A 20,339-nucleotide genomic window follows, 5' to 3' on the forward strand; every position below is an offset into this window, starting at 1 on the left:
GGAAATAGGTCTAAAGATAACAGAAAGAAGTACCTCATAAGAATTTTGCCACCTCTCTTCAGTTTTTCCTTCCACTCAGGCACACTGAGAAGTTGTTCAGAGAAGCCAACAACATTGGTTGACTATCAGCTAAACAATTCACCCTGTCCCTTTGGAACTGAAATTTATGACATTAAATGCTGGTTTAGAAATATCCCCACAGATCACAATAAAATGGCATGAGCAGCTCAGGCCTGCATTCTGGTTATTGTTAAAGAGAAACAGATGACATCACTGTCAGAAGACCTTACATCAAAACAACTATATGACTAATTATTTACAGCAGTGGCCATGCCAGACTGCCGCCAGTGTCTTGCAGCAGGGCAGCATGCCCCACCACTTCCCGTGTATGCACAGGGGATGTAATCCCCCAGCGCACATTGTCTGCCCTGGAGTTGTGCGTGTAAGATTCCGCTTTGTGGCAGTGGCAGCTCACAGATGTGATAGAGGTGGCATTAAAATTCTCATTTAGCTGCCTTAACTGCCATCTCATATGCCCTCATAAGCATGCAATAGGATGTTCTTGCTGCTTCATTGCAAGATTTCTGCCACACTCACTCTAACCATCTCACTTCCCTCTTCCTCTCCCTTAGCTCCCTAGTATACTAGGGGGCTAGTTTTAGGCAAGGGCAGAGAGGGCACTTGGGAGCGATCTCGTCAATGGTGGCAGCTAAGTGGGAGTGTCAGTCCTCCATTAGCACCACCAGCAAGTGACCAGGAGACATTGGGTTCCACAGAGCATTCAGGAATCCTATTGGATCCATAAGTCTCTGTGGGCAGGCTAAAATACAGCCATCATCCACACAAGGAGGAGGTGGTATCCTGAGCTGAGACTTCAAAGCATAGTGGTCTGACCATGGGAAGGGGTCCACTGCCACAAGATCCACCTCTACCCCGCACTGAAAACCAGATCAAGCATGTGGCCAGCCTGATAGGTGGGGCCAGTAACAAATTGGGAGAACCTCAGTGCTGCCATGGTCAACCCCAGGTCCAAACGTGACCTGGAGGTTGGTGAACTGATGTGGACATTGAAGTCCCAGGATTATAAACATGGGTCTGGCCCGGCTGGCCTCTGATGGCTGTCACAGAAAGAAGGGGAATGTGGAAAAATCAGTGTTCTTTTTCCGCGGGCTATCTGAAGCCCTAAAGTAGGCCAGGGCTGGGAGGGGACCTGGATGGTGCTGCCATTGTGCATAAGAGGGGATTAGCCCCACTGTCATGCAGGTGCTGGCTTCCCTTCCTGGCCCATGCATAATCAGTCTATGAGATACAAAAAAGGAATGGGATATGTTTCTCTGATGTGTCTCTTGTTCTGTATAGATAGAGGTGTGTTGGTCTCAACCTCCAAAATATTAAGGAAACCTCAATGATTTTTGAAGGTCTGTAAGATCTACAGATCCTATTTCTATTTTCCCCACTTTTAAAATGTTAGAATATGCTCTTGCTTTAAGTATGAGTTAGTGCTGCCAAATGTGCAAATTGGAAATCTGGGGAAATTTCCTCCCTACATTTTTTAAGTGGGGGAAAGTATATAGAATGCAGCAATACGCGTATGTTCACATTTCAGTCATAAAAATATGGCAGAAGTTAATTTGCAAATAATAACACGCAAACAAAATTAACCTTTTGTCTCACTTGAACTCATATTGAACACTGTTTCCGAGTGTTAGAGCACAAATAGTTTTCCAAATCCTGCATGACCTAATAACATAGTAATGAGAGTTTTTTTGAAATGTTCTCATTTTGAAATATTTCTATGTATAGATACTTTTAGGAATGTGTTGCCCTTTTCTCTTCTTTTCACAGGAATCTGGTGCCGTCTAATTACTTGTTGATTTTATAAAGGCCCCTTGAGAAAGAGCCAAGCACTCAAAATGCTCACACTGAAATTCAGCCATTTATATTCAGCACCTGCTAATTTCCCCTCTAATTTATTTATTTACTTGCTAGTTTAAAACATTTTATGTGGCTCTTCCATAAGCTCAGAACTGTTATCAATGTGTTTATTTATAATTTACCTTTCTTACTGAGACACCAAATTAAAATCTATTGGAGAATAAACAACATTAATAGAAATATCTGCCTCATCAAAAGCATTACAATGACATCAGCCCTGCCACTCACAACAGTTTTTAGAGGAGGATCAATAAAAGGCCTTCTGGAAAAAGACCTCAATTTTCTGAGGGCCAGAAGGCTTGGGATTTAATGAAACTCCACTGGGAGGTTGTTCCATTCACAACTGGGGAGTTACCACAAAGAATGTTCACTCTCGTCAATGCCTGGCACACAGCCTGTTGTGAGAGAACAACTAACAAAGCCTAGTGCACTGATCTAAGTGTATGCATGGGTGACTATTGGGTGAAGCAGTCCTCCATGGAAGTGGGAAGGGCAGGCTAGAACTATAACAATAAAACAATAAAAACTCCTTCAAAACTGGAGTAATACACTCAATTCTCTTAGTCCATAATTGGGTCCCACCAGTGATAAGTTGCCAAAAAGATATATGTGAATGTGTTTTGTGAACTGAAAGGCTCTGATGCACCTGCTGTTTCCAGCCAATCTTGTCCTTGTACTGATACTCAGCTTTCCCCCACAACTCTTTCTTGTGGAGAACCAATGTTAGTACTTGAGGAGGTGAGAAATCAAGCCTGGTTGTAAATGACCTATTATGCAAATAACCTATTCATAATCAGCAGGTTGCAAACTGGGCACTTTCCTTGTACCATGCAGCGTTTTCTTTTCTGGCATTTGTGAAGCGATGAGGGAAATAATCTGTTCTGCAGGCTATTTGGACATTCACTTTTCATTGCATTTCACTTATTTTCTTTAGGAAAACTTTAAAAATTGTTTCTGGAATTGAAGAATGCACATTTCCTGCAGCTTTGAGTTCTTCCAATTTGTGTGCAAGCTCAATTTACCAATGAGAATGTTTGTATTCCTAAAAACACCATACAGAAAACATCCAGGCACTGATGTGACGGTAAATGTGATTTCATGAAAATTCTTTCCCTTGGCGTTTAAATGGATGTGCACATATGCACCAGGGGATTAGTAAAATGCTACATTCTTGATACAGGAGCATTCATAATCAAATCAAGACTAAGGTTTTACAGTCAGGGCCTTTCCGCACAAGGACCAATGTTACCAATTGGTCCCGCTAAGTGGAAACACTATTTTAAAAATGCAATCTCGGCGTTACGCATACCTGCCTTTTTTAGTGGAATTCAGTAGCGTTTCATTCGTTTCCCACAGGTTTCCGGTCTCGCAAAAATCGCTAGAAAGGAAGTGATTTTTTCTGTGCTTTGTCCCGCCCCTGGCTGTCAATCAAACGTACAGCCAATGGGCAGTTGTTATCATGCCCAGGTAAAGCCCCTTCCCCTTTAAGAACAGGTTTAAAAAAAAACGTTGCAACGAATATGCCTTGATTCTTCCTAACGTAGAGACCCATCTAGCTGGCAGCTGGCATGTGAGCTGGCGATTCATCATTACCACGCTCCCCACGAGTGAAAAGAAAAATCCCCCCCCCCGGGATTTTCGGCCGAAAATAAAGGGAACTTGCAAACGGGGCTGTGTTGTGCTTGGGGACTTAGGGGAGCTTTAAAGCACTTCTGTGGAGGGACTGTAGCTGGAGAAGCCTCGCTGGGTGAACGAACTCTCGCTGGTTCATTGCTTTCTGCTCGCTCCGAGAAAAAAAAATGGCGATTGCTTCGCCGGAAGTTCGGAGGAGAGAGCCAGGGGGAGGGACTTTGTTGGAACCGCAACAATGGGAACACACAGGTCTTTTTCGCTACTGTTGCAGATTGTTTGCAAGAGTGTAGCGCTTTTCGGAGGATGAATCCACTTTTCCCGATTTCCCTTTAAGCGCTACACCAAATCGCTTTTTGCAGGACTGTTTCAGGAGTGTGGCAGATTGTGTGCGACGTTTTGCAGAACTGCAAATTAGTAGCATTTACAATTTGCAAGCTTCTGCTACATTGAAGTCGTGCGGAATGGCCGTCAATATGTATACATGCCCTGATAGTTAAGAAAGGATGTAAATGAACTGAAGGGGAAAACCATGTGGGGAGTATTTCTCAGATCCTGGTTCTTCTATGTAAGAAGCATTTCCTATCTTAAAAGGGCTGTTTGATTAATGTGATATACCTGTGAATATATTTGGAACATTTAATTTAGCCTTTGGTCAGATGGGCAATCTCAGCCAACAAGGCATGATGTAGCAAATGGGAAATACAACAATGCTATTTAGCCAGTCAGATATTGGAGTTGTGATGTCAATGAGGGCAGACTGTTGACTACAAGGGAAAACTTTCCAGTTGCATGGATGATCTCAGTGAATGAGGGATCATCCAAGGAATGGGATGACATAACTGAACTCTATAGCTGTAATTCTGCACTTATATAAAAACTGAGTTCACAAAATGGATTCCTTATTGCACTGGAACAAATTTGTTTTATCTTAAAGTTTTGCTAGGAAATAATTAAAAAATGGGCCTCTCAAATCATTGTGATAAAGAGATGCTGTTTTAGGATTCCTTGCATTCTCTTTTCCTCTACAGCAGTGGTTCTCAACCTGGGGGTTGAGAACCTTTGGCGGTTGAATTACCTTTTCACAGGGGTTATGGCAGGGTGAGCAGCTTGGCTGGGGGGGGGGGCGCCATCCACACAACAGATCATGATAGAGGGTTCGTCTGTCTGGAGCAAAGGAAAAGAGCGAGATTGGCATGATGGGACAAGAGGCAGAACTGAACTGAGCATCCCAGAAAAAAAAGCAATTTATATACAATCATGAACAATGGGTGTCCATGCAACTGGTCAGTTTCAGTTTAATTTCTGTGAAAGAACACTTGCATAATTTTATGGTTGGGGGTTACGACAACACAAGGAACTGTATTAAAGGGCATTAGGAAGGTTGAGGACCACTGGTCTACAATTTCACAGAAGTTACTGCATTGGAAATAAACATACTGGAAATGCCCGTATAGCACAAACCCCAAACTGAACTGGTCCAGCACTGTGTTTCTCCTTTTAGTGACAACCAAAGCAAAAATTCAAAGCACAGAACATGCGGACCCTGAAGCCTCTTGTGTGCTTCCAGAGGCCAGGATAACTCAACATGAAAGGCTGACCTTCCATGCTCTTCTTCCCTGCTTTATCTGTAACACACACCTGCATCAATGTGGTGCCTGCAGGTATGTGTGTTAGATAGATCTCTGACATGTAAACCTCTGCTTAATTTCTGTTCACTCCGTCCCTGCATCATTTCATCTTGGAGGGCTGGAGTCTTTCTTCAAGCTCCTCTCTGTCAGGCTGGAGGCACCTCCGCTGTGCAATTTTTCATTTCCTCTTCTCACTTCAAAAGACGCTTTTGACTCCTCGAGACACCTCATAAAAGAGATTTCCATGCTAAGGACATCCAAAAAGGAAGCACACACTCTCTGCTACAGCCCAGCTATGCCCCAAACAAAGAAGGGGGTAGTTTGTTTGCAGGCTTACTTGTTTGAGCCCTGAAACCCTGAAAATAGAGGCCCATGGAACTGGGAAATCTCAGAGGAAGTTACAGTGGGAGAAGGGAGCGAGGAGAGGTACAGCTGAACAAAACAGAGCCTGCAGCACACATAATATCTTGATTTGGTCAATTTGGCTGCACCAGGTAGAACAGGAAGAAGGGCCTCAGTATTCCCAGTGAGGGGTGTGTTACACGCCTCTAACATTTCCGTCAAAATTCTACAGCAGAGTAGTCTTTGGTTACAAGCTGCCGTGCCCCATATGCCCGCCAAGAGAGGCATACTGGAATAAAAGCACAGCTGCAAAAATACAGGGCTGGGCAACTCATGTTAGCACAGAAGGGGGTGGGGAAGGAGGGAATTTCTTGCTTCAGCAATGAGAAGGCACTGTGCCAGTTGGTATTACCCTCCCCCACTTCTGCCTTTAGGCAAGTCTACTCTCCCCCTCTTTTTTTTCTTCTCCCTCATCCAAAAGTATTTTGTTTTTGAAGTCATTTTGCCTCCAAATTCTTCCCTTGACAGTATTAATCTTCCACCTGCCAGTCCATGAATAGACCTTTCTTTTTGTGTCTGGAATAGGTTGCCAAGGGAAAGGAATCAAGGAAAGGAGAAGCCTGTGTTACAGGTGGGGCAAGGAGGTGTTGGCTGCCTTAGTTTGGAGCTATATGAAATTGTGACCTGAATCCCTCTGGCCCCTGTGGTGGGCTGGAAGGAGTGCCTCAGTCCTACAAAACAGCAGGACCACTTGGAGTGTCTGAGGGGCTTCTGGCCAACATGAAATGTGGTCAGCTGAAATGCGTCTTCTATGCGTATCTTGACAAAAAGACAGAACAGAATGCGAATGTAGCAATAAAATGAGAAGGAAAGAAATGTTCAAAATGGAGAACAATTCTTCTGTAAATAGCAGCCTGTGCCAACCATTCTGAAGGAAGGCTGACCTTGGGCTGGGCCAAAGCAGGATTTGGGAAGGAGTGGATTTCCCCATTTCATCCTTCATTGTTCCAGAATTTGCTCCACATTTCATTTTGCCAAGTAGAAGAATTTCCAACATTAATTCTGGTACTGAGATATATGCAGCTCACTGCACTTTTCTAATCATTCAAGTTCATTTTTATCTCCCCCAGCATGCAATCTATCCAAGCAATCTTTATGTGATTGTATGTACAGAGTATGTATGTACAGATTGTATGTACAAGCAAGGAACACATTTTTGTCTCCCCACAAAGTTCCTCAAAAGCATGAGGAGGGGGGCATATATAATTTTGTGTTCTTTCTAATTTCTTTATATATAAAAAAGGTTTTATGGGGGGAAGGTTATAGCAAGGTTATTGTGTGTGTGCACATGCGCAACATTCTTCCATTCTACACAGAATGCTCTTTCAATGCACTTTAGAAGTAGATTTTCCTGTTTCTTCCAGGCTGATTCTGCACTTAATCGACCTGGGATTGGAATAAAAGTCCTGTTTTTCAGGACTTTTCAGCCCAGGGCTATCCAGCTGCAAAAGCACATTGAAAGTGCATTATCCAACATGTGCAGAATGAGCTATTGTCTACACTAGCGGTCCCCAACCTTCTTGTAGTCGGGGACCGCCTCCGAGGGTGGGAGAGAGCCGGCGGCCTGGCCACAGCAGCTGCACGTAAACACGCGCGCGCAGTTGCTGCGCATGCACGTTTTCACCACTAGGCGGCGCTAACGCGCACGCGCAGAACAGCCACACGTGCACGTTTTCGTCAGCAGGGGGTGCAAGCACGCATGTGCGGCGGCTCCGCGCGGGTGCGTTTGTGTCGCTGGCGTGCCAGCGGCCGCACCTGCCTCTTCCCCCCCTCTCGCTGCGGGGGGGGGGCAGGCACGGGGGTTGAAGACCCCTGGTCTACACCACTACATAAGTTTGGTGAAAACCTGGAAGTGAAACAGGATATCTCAGAATCACCAGACACTCTATGGCAAAAAATATCATAGAGTTTTTGGCAACTCCTAGGGTTACTTTATGTTATGAACATGATATAGCAACATTTCATTTCACCCACCACTGCTCTAAGTGGCTGGCAACTAGAGCAGAGTGGGTGACATCTTAGATCATGGGTAAGATCTTCTCACCATTAACACTTCTGTTTTGTTGGAATTAAATTTTAGTTTATTAGTCCACATCTACTCCAAAACTGCCAGTTCCTGGTTTCCTGGTTTCTGCAGCCTCCCTGGGGTCAGCTGGAAGTGCAAGATAGAGCTGAGTATCACCTGAATATTGCTGAAAATCCAGCTTAAATCTCCATATGACTTTACCCAGCAGTTTCATGTGTATGTTGAAGAGCAGGGAGACAAGATGGTGCCTTCTGGGATCACAAAGGGCAGGGAGCTGAAAAGCACTTTCTGGAAACAATTTTCCAGGTGGGCCCCAAACCATTGCAAAACAGCATCTCATTCCAACCTGGAAGGGCAGTTCAAAAAGACACAATGACCAATTATATCAAAAGCCACTGAAAGTTCAAGGCAAATGAACAGAGTTGCACTCCACCTTTTCATTTCACAATGCAGATGATCCACCAGAATAACCAAGGCTTATCCATCCCATAACAAGACCTAAAACCAAATGGGAAATCAAAACAATCTGCTTCATCCACAAAAGCATGAATTTGTCCAGCTACTATACTTTGCTTAAAAATTGAACATTTGGGACTCTTCAGTAGTTATTGCAATGCCTTGGGTAAATGGTAAGCTTCTTAAGAAGTGGATGCATCACAGCCTGTTTCGAGGCTTGGATGACCACCCCTTTCTCAAGGAGGCTAACTATCTCTGGTATCCGCTCAGCCACCCCCTCCCCCATACCCAGCAGATTTAAGTATCAAGAAAGGGTCAGGATCTTCTAAGCAGGTGGTAGACCTCAAACTTGTAGTGATTCTGTCTACAATATCAGAGTGAATAAGCTGAAAAGTATCCCAAAAATTGGCACCCTGGAACAAGCTGACCCTGTTACAATTAATGTACAGTTCAAGCTGGAATGGATGCAAGAGATGTTGCTTGCAAATTGTTAAGTAAACAGTCACAGTGGGCCACTGAGCAGCCCACCTCCACCTACAGGCCAGGCTTCAACAGACTTCTGACCACCAAAGAACAGCGCCTCTCACCTACACTGTGCAGACTCAATGGTGGAATAAAAGCATGATTTCTTTGCCAACATCACTGCCATGGGATTTGCTTTAAAATGAGCTCCTGCTGTGCCTTATCGGGTCATTTTCAAGTCTTTCGCTGATGTCACTCTTTCTCCCTCACCTTTTCAGTGCCCACAGCCCCCTAGTAAATCTAGGGGTTACCTGGGCTCTGTAGCTGGAAAGAGGACATCTGGGAATGATTGCATCACCCACCCCAGTCCATTCCCCATCCCAGAGATCATTCAGGGAATGCAAATGCCAACATGATGACTGGTAGAAACTAGTCTGGGGGATGTAGAATTTGAACCTTTGCCCCAGTCCCTGAATTTTTTGGGTTCTTCGGGCAACAGGCAGCATCCACTCCACTACAATTTGGTTTAAAAGCAGTCACTCCTGCCCCCCCCCCCCAAATATCCTCACAGGAAATAAAGCCAGCCCAATGGGAAGGGCCAGGGCAGGAGTTCTGTGAAGGAAACCACCTACTCTGTGAAAAGAAACAACCAGACCATGATAAAGAAAGATATATTTTTATTGTCAGTCACTGTAAGAATAGGAAAATGATATGAATTCTGATGGGTTTTCTTGTTTTTTTGTTTGTTTTCTGCCAGGCTTCGAGAGAAAATCACCTACATTGGGAGTCTCTAAATTTGAAACCTCTTTATTTTATCTACTTGACACTTAAAAGGTTTTACATTAGAGGGAGGAGTGTATCTTGTGCAAATCTGTTGCTCTGATCTTTATAAACATCCACCCTGTTTTCTCATATACATTTCCCATTGGAAACTATAGTCCCTCCTGAACTCCAGACCCCCCCCCCTCCTCCCAAACACATAGATTTGAATCCCAAACTGGTAATGTTCTACCTGAACAATCGGCTATCACAGTAAAAATTCCTCTTCCCCTGTAACCAAATCTGAAATTATAATGAATTTTTTTCTGGGTGCATACCCTTATCCAACAACCATGCAGAGTCTGCAATTTTTAAACCGAGCAAAACACACACACACACAAAACCCACAGACACTCAAAATCAGAGTAGACTGGAGCGGGTCATTTTATACTCCAGGTGCTTTTTTGTTTAGAGAAATAAAACTAAATGGCTGTCATTTGGGGGTGTTTACTGATGTGCTCCCTGGAGAAGAGCCTAATGCTGGAAGCAATTGAGGGCAAAAGAAGAAGGGGATGACAGAGAATTAGGTGGCTGGACGAAGCAGTCGGCGAGAACTTAAATGGACTCCGGGGAATGGTAGGGGACAGGAAGGCCTGGAAGATCATTGTCCATGGGGTCGCGATCAGTCGGACACGACTTTGCAGCTAACAACAACAACTGATGTGCAGGTGAAAATGTCCTAAAAACATAGTTGACCCACTTCTTGCTGACCCAAAAAAGAAACCTAGCTGAGCTGACTTTTTACCTTTCAGTTTTTGCTTAATTGTAACATTTTAAAATTTCCTGGAAGTAGTATACAAATGCATCAAATAAATAAATGAGCACGCAATCAAAAAATAAATCTTGGGCCAAGGTTATAAATCACCATGTCATAAGCCACTCACATTTGGAATATGCAAGAATTCATAAGACTGCAATACAGAAATCTTCATATGGAAAATAATATAATCAGTTTGAGCTAACAACTATTTTTTTAAATTATGGCAACTTTTCATAATTAACATAGGTTTCGTAAAACCAATCTGAAAGGCTGGACATTAACAGTTACCAGTATCTGTATAAGACCCACCACAGAGGCCTTATCCTCAACTTGTCCAGTTCTAGTCTGAAGTATATAAGCACCATAACTGTGTAAGGCTAATATATATAAACTCCATGGATATAGTAGTATTTATCAGTGCATCTCTGTCTCCATATCATCATTTACCTCTAAATTCCTCTTACCCAAAGAAAAAAAAATGTGAGGGGGTATTCATAGACATTTTTTAAATAATGACTGATAAAAGCAACTAGGGTGTATATGCATCATGGAAAAAGACTGCCAAAAACAATATCTTATTTTTTTATTCTTAATGTGTCACTGTGTTTGCAGCACAAAATCCATTGTATTATTTTTGTTTTTGCATTGCAAATGCTGGCCACAGTTCCGGCAGCTTTTTATCAGTGAGGCTTCTGAAACTAACTTTACGGCCACTTTTCTTGTATTACGACACTGAGAACGGTCTTTTTTTGATGCATAAATGTCAGCGTGTTTTTGATCTCCTCCCCTTTTTTGCTCGCAGTCCCCCATCTACCAATGAAACTCGAGAGCCTGCTGCCTTTGTCAGTGTTTATGTGAACATGCCATTTGCCCTGGCAATCCAGCCAACTTTCTTGCTATGCAAATTAGTAGAAATTACCCTGTGGTATTCATTTCCTCCACAGACTTCTGTGAATGCTCCTGAGACTACAAAGCTCTACCTCTGATCAGTGATCGGGGGGCGGGTGCTTGCGGTACCTGTGGTTGATTTCTTCTTCCTCGTTGTCAGCAATCAGGTGAATATGCAATTTGATTCAGTCTCCCATTGCCTGTAATAGCCCAAGGTCAGCATAGGTGTTCCACGTGGCTTTTTCTTAGGAAGGAAGGGGCTTTGCCTTAACTCTGGGTGGCTCTCTGATAGCCAGTTTAGAGCAATTTTGCCCAGAAATCAGTCATTTGTAACTTGATTTCCTCAGACCAAGGCTCTCTGTCTTAAAGCTATTGATTACAATTGAAATGTTAATTGTGGACGTTCGTTGGAATGCGAATAATGTTGTCTAGCAATGGAATTCCCTCCCCAAACTCTCATCCCCCTCCCAGAGTTTCTGTAGGAACTTTTTGAGGTGCATAATCACGGGGGGGGGGGCATGCAGTATCACAGCTCATTTAAAAGGACAGTTTAAAAGCGTTGGTGAACTGACTGCATTGAAAACTGATACATGCATAATAGGCCCAGGAATTGTTCACTGGCCTTGAGGACATTCCATCTCTCCTGCCAGCTGGAATGGGTCAGGACTGAGAGTAATGTGATAGGCCTGAAAGCTAAAAGCAGACGAGTGTGGCAAAAGTGGGTAATTTTTCTTTGAAGGACCCAGGGTCAGTGTGGTGCAGTGATTAGAGTGCTGAGCTAGGATCTGGAAGACCCAAGTTTGAATCCCTACTCTGTCATGGAAGCTTGCTGGCTGATTTGGGGCCAGTCACACAAACTCAGTTTAACCTACCTTACAGGGGTGTTTTAAAGATAAAATGGAAGAGAGGAAAATAATGTGAGCTGCTTTGAGTCCCAACTGGGAAGAAAGGTGAAGTATGTCAGTGACTAGATATTTCTTTTATAAAGAGGACCAGGCAGGGAATGGAGAAGATATTTGAAACAGCAAAGGCCTGAGGTGGCATACAAAGACTACCAAGTTCAAGGTGGCATATGAGGATTGTCAAGTGGGAGCATTAGGAGGGCAACATTCTGGAGTCCCTGGCCACAGAAGATAAATCATGTGGATATCTACTGATGAGTTTATCTGGCAGTGCCAGATGACACCTGTGGTAAAGAGATACAGTTGTTCATACAGTTCATGCTACATGTCAGATTACTGTGTACCAAATCTTGACCCTGATCCATTTCTCACAGTGGTAACCTATTGGTATTTAATGTGCAGAAGAATCTCATCACTCCTCTTCTCTCCCAGATTTCTGAGTGTGTGCAAAGTGCATATTGCTTGCTGGGATTCTTCACCCATCTACCCATGGTTAAGTGTGTGCCATTCTCAGGCACCACTTGGTAATTGCCAGTGTTTATCCACAGAAGTCCTTTATGGGACCTACCTGAGTTATCTCAGAGTTCACTGGTGCTTTGTATTAGACTGATCATCCCCAAGTAAGATCAAACAGGTTTAGTTGGCAGGAGAACACAAACATTAGGTATTGGAAAGAACATGGGCAGTGTTCCTATTAAATGTGTATATCTGAAGGATAGGAATTATCCCATACCACCAAAAGTAGATTGCTCTTTGCTGCCATTTCTCAGTGTTGTTCTCTAGCAGCTAGTACAGACACAATTTACATCTGTAGACCCACCCCCCTACAACTTCAGATATATGGTAGGGGCTACATTCAACTACATTCAGTGGGATATACTTCTAGGTAAATTGCTTTAAGTATATGTTGCCAATCAGGAACTCAAAAGCTGAGCTGCAAAACAATGTTAAAACAATATTAAAAAATTATTACAAATATTTATTAGAGTGCACCAATAGTATATTAAAAACAAAATAAAAACAATACATATCTAACTGCACATGAAGAACAGACCAAATGTGTTTTGACCCACAGGGGTCTTCCTCAGTGGTCAATATATACTGTACAATGCTCTCTTGTCTAAATACAAATTATAAAGATTTGCTGGGTGGTCAAGAGAAATCTGTTTGGTGTAGCCCTAACCAATGTTTCTAAAATGTTTCTTTTTGGAGCCCACCTTCTAAGATATATATTGTCTAGGACCACCAGTCTCAGCTATAATCTTACTCTGCTTCAGGAGTGCATTTCATGTGTGTCAGAAAAAGCTGATCACCCATGAAGCCCAAAAATTCTCTTTTAAAAAAGCTGCCTGGGTAAGCTGATACAGTTATACACAAAGATTAACTTTCTTGCTCTTTTCCTCCTTCTTTCCTTTTTGAAAGCCAAATTGTTTCACAAGCCCCACGAAACAAAGCCCTTCCCAACCAGAAAAAGCTCCCTGTGGTTCCATTTGACATTCCTATGGTTTTAACAACAGGGAGCCTGATTTTATTCTGCTGCTAGCAACAGGGTTTTTTATAAGTTCTAGTCAAATTTCATTTGATTTGGAGTATATTGGCAGGGGTTGTGGCTCTGTGGCAGAATATCAGGTTTGCCTGGAGAAGGTCCCAGATTCATAGAATCATAGAGTTGGAGGGGACCCCCAGGGTCATCTTGTCCAACCTCCTGCACAATGCAGGAACTCACCTGTCCACCCACAGTGACCCCAATTTCATGCCCAAGTGATCCTCCCCGCATCCCACCACGAAAAATCTCCAGAATTCAGCCTGGTCTGGATTCAACAGCTGGCATCTCCAGTTGAAAGGATCAGTCAATGGATGCAGTGAAAGACCACTGTCTGAGATCCTGGAAGATACTGCTAGGCAGAGCAGACAATAGTGACCTCGATAGCTGACTCAGTATACAGCAGTTTCTTGGGTTTGTGCTCATATATAGCAAGGGCCAGTATACTGAATTCCACAGGTCAATCTTTGTTCCTTTAACAGCAAAACAAATCATGGATTTAATAAGAATTAATTTATGAAATTCACTGAAACCTAAATGAAACATCGAAGATCCAAGGCAGCATGTCCCTAAATTCCCATTGTTGAAATGTAACAGTGGAGGGCTGTTACCTTCATGACCTGCTTAGAGGCTTCCCAGAGGCACATGGTTGGTCAATTCTGGAAAACAAGATGTTTGACTAGATAATACAAGAACACAGTAATAAAACCAATACACAAGACAACAATCTACATTGTTTAAGCACTGGTTACCAGTGGACAATAAGTGTCTGTCTAGCTGAAATTCTCGTACTCCTAAACTGAAGAGCATTAATTACAATGCTGGCTAATATTTAATTTTAGTAAGCACTACTGAAGGTTGCTATTAAACCCTGCAGAAATACTTCCTACACTAATGGGAGAAAAAAAATCCTGCAACTTTTATTTCCCCCTGCAAAAACGTTGCTGGAGAGACAAGGGCACTTTATGTTTACCCAAATGGCAGACACTTATGAAGGGTGACTGGAAAAAGACTGCCTTTGTTTTCAAGTCCTGGCATGAGTATATCAAAACCCCACCCAGACTCCAGAGTTCAACAGAAAGTTTAATTTCAGAAAGGAGAAGGACAAAGTACCTGGCAGCTCATCCACACATTAGCACCATCTGTGCCGTTGCAAAGTTGTCCAGAGCACAGGGGGTGGGGGTGGGAGCATTCTGTTATTAAGGGAATAATAGGTCAGACCTCCAGGGGTAAAGGAACTGCATCAGATAGTTGCCCTCATCAGTTCCTTACTGGCTTTCACTGTCAGATGCTCCTCTTGTTTTATTCAGTTGCAATCTGGCTGCACTCTGTATCACAGTGGTGTCAAACTCATTTGTTACAAGGGCCAGATCTAACATAAATGTGACTTTGCCGGGCAGAGCCACGACTGCCATAAAACCTAATGCTAGGTACTGGAGATATAAACTTTATAAAGGGACAACAGTTAGTAAGCTTTAAGTTGGTGCCTGTATTGCAAGGCCCCATGGTCTAGGAGTGATGCAAGGAAAACTTGCATGCGCCAACAGGCAAACCAGTGACACAGCATGGAGCAGACACTCCCAGCCATTTCCTGATGCCAGGGCTGTGAGCCCAGTGCTGTGAAGCAATTGGGTTCTGCAAACTCCCCCGTGTCCCTGATCCACCATGGAAGGGGACTGGGAAGACAAGTTAAACCAACCCCACAGCCTGTCCTGCAGTGGTCCAGGACTGAGACCATGTGCACAGCAGGGCCCAGGCCAAGTAAATCCCAATGAGCTGGAAACTCCCATGTGGCAATGGCTGCCTCCAGCCAAGGCTGCCAGGCCTTGGTGGGCAATGTTTGGGGTTCAAGCAAAAGATTTTCAATAAGCTGTGCCACTTCTATGCTGTGGCAGCTACCCCAGGCTGAAGGTTACCAGATCATCTGATGGGGGAACACACAGCATGTACAAAAGGCTGCATGTATGGCAGAGAGCCCAGGCCACCCAACAATCATTATAACCAGAGATCAGAGACACCACTCCCCCCCCTGAAGTGACCACCACTCCAACTGAAGGCCACTGGGTGGTCCATGGGGGAGAAAGGTTGGCCAGCAAGTTACATGCTTAGTGGCAGGACAAGGTCCCTGATATGTGAAAGAAACTCTGAAGAACACCCCTCCATGAGCCAAAGTATGACTGCCACATGAGGAGGGGCATTAATATGGTGACAGTACTGGCTGCCAGAAGGTGCTAGCAGAGGATCATATGCATCCCCCATGTGCAAATGAAAATGGACACTCTCACATGAAATTAGAAGCAGAAGAAGAGTTGGTTCTTATATCCCGCTTTTCCCTACCCGAAGGAGGCTCAAAGCAGCTTACAGTCGCCTTCCCATTCCTCTCCCCACAACAGACACCCTGTGGGGTGGGTGAGGCTGAGAGAGCCCTGATATTCCTGCTCGGTCAGAACAGTTTTATCAGTGCCGTGGCGAGCCCAAGGTCACCCAGCTGGTTGCATGTGGGGGAGTGCTGAATCAAACCTGGCATACCCAGCCTTTCCTCCCATTTTCCAGGCCTTTAGTCATCATTTCCCTCTCCGCAACTTTATCCTCACAACACCCCTGCAAGGTGTTGTGACTGGCCCAAGGTCACCCAGTAAGATTCCATGGTGTGAGTGGGAGTTTGGAGGCCTTCCAGATACTAGTCTGACATTCTTAACCTCTACACCACACTGTTTAACCCCATCCTCCCCCCTTTTTTTTTTGCCCTTTGCCTAATGAAAATCCATTCCACAGGGTGAAAATATACCTATTCCCATGCCCTTAATATACCTATTCCCATGCCCTTATTATTGCAACAACTGTAACAACCTTATGACTTCTTAAGCTTTGGCTGCCAGCTGCATGAAATGTTAGTCCGTTTCAATATGTAATCATTACATGAGCACAACTGGGGAAGGTCATCTGTCCTACCAAAAGGAATACAACATAATCTTCCAACTTTTACCAGTGAGTCAGTGAGAAAAGCAACTCTTGAGTTCACATCCTGGCCTAGTTTCCATTAGGGCTCCTGAGGCAGCAACAGAGGTCACATTCTCAGGAAGAAAGCTGACGACAATATCCTTGGCCAAAGCAACCTCTTGCTCCAGTTTCCAAGGCAGGGCTGCTTTCAGGGAAGGCCTACAATCTTACAGGTTGATTGTGGGGAAGAGATCAGTACAAGGTAATAAGGAACACATTGGAGCGGTCTGGAAGTCATTACCCATAACGATTATGTTAAGAGAAGAACTGGCGTGAAGTCCACACCAAGCCCTGCTTTTGTCCTCTCCTTTCTCTTGCTTTTCCTACTCCCTCATGCTTTCAGGTTGCCGAGAATAATTGGCACACATTTCGGCTTCTGTTCTGAGTCATCAAAAAAATCAGACAAAGGAGAGGGGGAGGGAAATATTGATCTCCTGTCCAGCTGTGGCTTATCCACTTGCCATGGAAACACATACCTGGACTGGAAACAATGGAGAGACCGCAAGAGCACATGATGTGGCAGCCCGGGATGGGAATGCTTGAGACTGGGGCCGGTGAGTCATCATCTCCCCTGCTTCAGTAAAGGGAGTCTGGCTGAGGAACATTCATAGTCATTTATGAAGACAGAAAGCCAACTAGGATCTAGTCTACATATAATAAAGTACAAGGAGGTGGAGTCATCCTGTGCTGGTAGAAGGGATTGTACTACTCTAGTCTATGGAATGCTCCCCAATGCAACAAAGACATCTTCTGCCAGGAAAAGCACCATTAGAAACTTGCCCCCAGTTTTATATTTGCAGAGATGCCCCCCCCCCCTTCAATATACTGGGTACATAAAAAAATTAATGTAGCTCAAATTAGTAGAGTCTTCTTTAGACTCTTAGGCATCCTCCACCTTGTTTTCTACATGTATGTCCACATGTAAATGGGATGCTGGTAGGTAAGAAAACTTAATCATGAAGCAACCCATGAAGTGGCCTTATACTGCTCAGACCAGCAATCTTTCAAGGCCAGTATAGTTTCCTCAGACTAGCAGTAGCTCCCCAGGGTCTCAGGTTGAGGTCTTTCACATCACCTATTGCCTGGTCCTTTTAAATGGAGAGGCCAGGGTTTGAACCTCAGACCTTCTGCATACAAAGCAGATGCTCACCCACTGAGCTAGTGCAACATTGCAGTGAACTGGGTTCTCAGCCACTTGGAGCGAAATCCAAAGCTGTTATCCCCTACTAAGTACACTGAAGTCAGCAGGATTAGAAGGGTGTCAGAAGTGAACTGAAATAGGATTGCCTACTCTGGGTTGGGGAAGTTCCTGGAAATTTGGCAGTGGAACCTGGGAAGAAGAAGAAGAAGAGTTGGTTCTTATATGCCGCTTTTCCCTACCCGAAGGAGGCTCAAAGTGGCTTACAGTCGCCTTCCCTTTCCTCTCCCCACAACAGACACCCTGTGAGGTGGGTGAGGCTGAGAGAGCCCTGATATCACTGCTTGGTCAGAACAGTTTTATCAGTGCCGTGGCGAGCCCAAGGTCACCCAGCTGAATGCATGTGGGGGAGCGCAGAATCAAACCTGGCATGCCAGATTAGAAGTCCGCACTCCTAACCACTACACCAAACTGGCTCTCCAAACTGAAGGTTGGGGTTTGGGGAAGCAAAGGACCTCAACAAGCTATGCTAACACAGACTACACCCTCCAAAGTAGCTGTATTCCCCAGGGGAAGGTATTTTGATGGTATGGAGATCAGCTGCAATTCCAAGAAACCTCCAGTCACCAACTAGAAGTTGTGTAATACTGGCTCTAAAGATAATCACCAGTAATATAATAATATAACTACTATAATACAAAAATAGTTCAGCTCCTGTTGGACTTCTGCCTGAACTATTTTTTGCATTATACTTATTACTAGTAATCAAGCCCGCTGCAGCTAAATGCAGCGGGCGCTAGGCACTTACTGTGGGTGGCTGTTTTTCAATGTCTGTGTTTCTGCGTCGGCGGTCTGATGGGCGGTGGCTGGCTTGGTCGCGTTCTCTCGGCGGCGGCGGCCTTCGCGCGACTGCCGGGGGCTCCCTCGGGCGGAGGCCTGACACAGCGAGAGGCGCTTCGCGCCTCTCCCCACGTCAGGCCACCAGGCAGGGAACTCCCGGCAGCCGCGCTTCGCTGCTCGCAGTTGCTGGGGCTGGGAATCGGAGGGACCAATCGGAAGGCGCTTTGCGCCTGCCGATTGGTCCCTCCGATTGTCTGTCGTGAGGAAGGGTCCAATCCGGACCCTTCCTCATCACAGACAAATCCCACCTCAAGGCCCCTTAACCATTTATTTAGTCTGTGGCGCCCGTGGCACCACGGGCGGTTTAAAGATATTATTGTATGGTTATTATTGATGATTATTTTAATGATGCTTTATCAATAAGTATTTTGAACTTTGGAGGCATTATTTACTGTAGTTTTAGAACCACTATTACACATCCCCCCTTTTCCTGGTGTTTTCTAATTACTGCGTACCCCAGTTTTTGTTTGTTTGTTGTACCACCTGAGGGTCAGCAGTCTTGTAGGCATGCAACATTAGCACACCAGAGATAGAATTGCATGTCCACATGGTTGCTGTGTTGAAGTATGAACTATGAACATATGGTGAAATTGCATGCATAGTGGCCCTCATTTCAAAGAAATATTTGGTGCAAAATCAGTGATTAATTACCTAGAAGCACATTCCAGCCTCTGACTTGGTCCATGCATGAAGAATGTGTTTGCAGACTATGCCATAGTACTTCAGGTTGCAGATGTAGGATCACATCTTGGAATCCCCTCTTATGCTTCCTAGGGAAAGTGAAGAACAGTAAAAACAGTTCTTTTTTCTCTAGAGATCTCTTGTCATTCAAGAAGAACCCCAGGCCTCACTGGGAGGTATGCAACACTATGCACTTCAGTTTTGTTCCTACTTCATTATCTTGGATGTGTGAACCAGGCTAAGGCCTTTTCTGCATTGGTGTTTTCCTGTATTTTCAAAGTGCACTTTCACCTGGTGTTCTCTCTTTCTGCCTTTCCCTCTCTTTCTCTGTACACCTCCTTCAGTTTTAATTTTGCATTCTGCATTTTTAATAAAGATTTCATTCTGAGTTTTTAATATAAATAGATACACATGCTAAGAAGCATAAATATGGAAAAAGGAAATGAAAGAAGAAGAAACAATAAACAAATGTAACAGATAGCACTAAAAATATAAGGTCCTAAATGCTGAAATGAAAGTGACAAGAGAGTGAAAGTTTAAAAATCCTCACTAGGCAGATAGAGCCAGAGCAGAGCCTACTCTGAGGGCTCTGATTGACCAGTAGCAGCTGAGATGCAATTGATATGTGGCTGTTTGCTGGCGAGAGATTAATTCTGAAAGAACCTGAGCTGATCATCTACTCTAGGGAGAAATTTAGTCAGAGAACAGAATTTACTACTGACAGCTAATCCACACATTGTCTGGACAACTAGGGCAGATATTTGCCAAGTGGTAATTTGGGTGGTATGGTAATTTGGGTGGTGAGGTCTGAAGTCCCAAATCAGGCCAAATTGAAAGGAAAATCCTTCTAAGAAAAGGAAAATCACTGACTAATTAGAAGGGGAAATTTGGTGCATGCATTTCCTTAGACTCATGTATCTGAGAGAAAGAGCTTCAGACTCCTCAGTAGGCATGGGATATTGGCTCATCTAGGAAGGGAGAAAGTAGTGGCGCTAGCTAAGAGTGCCCACTTTCTAGGACTCAGGGGGGTTCAGTGGAATTCCAAAAGAACAAAATTAAAAGATAAACAGACATGTTTTAGGATAAACACAGTAATAAAACCTCTCAGTTAACAAGCAATCTCAACATCTGAAAGAAAAGCTTATGAACAACTAAAAACCTGTAATT

At 44.1% G+C, this 20,339-nt stretch overlaps 1 long non-coding RNA gene across 1 annotated transcript in view; it reads left to right on the forward strand.

Moving 5' to 3' along the window:
- The window catches only part of LOC143828684 (uncharacterized), a 91,439-nt gene that overhangs the window by 69,374 nt on the left and 1,726 nt on the right, over nucleotides 1-20,339 (forward strand). The window contains exon 3 of the long non-coding RNA XR_013227832.1: nucleotides 11,065-11,175. This is a non-coding gene — a long non-coding RNA (uncharacterized LOC143828684). The remainder of the gene's footprint in view (nucleotides 1-11,064; nucleotides 11,176-20,339) is intronic.

Source organism: Paroedura picta, chromosome 2, assembly GCF_049243985.1.
Source record: "Paroedura picta isolate Pp20150507F chromosome 2, Ppicta_v3.0, whole genome shotgun sequence".
Classification (NCBI taxonomy): domain Eukaryota; kingdom Metazoa; phylum Chordata; class Lepidosauria; order Squamata; family Gekkonidae; genus Paroedura; species Paroedura picta.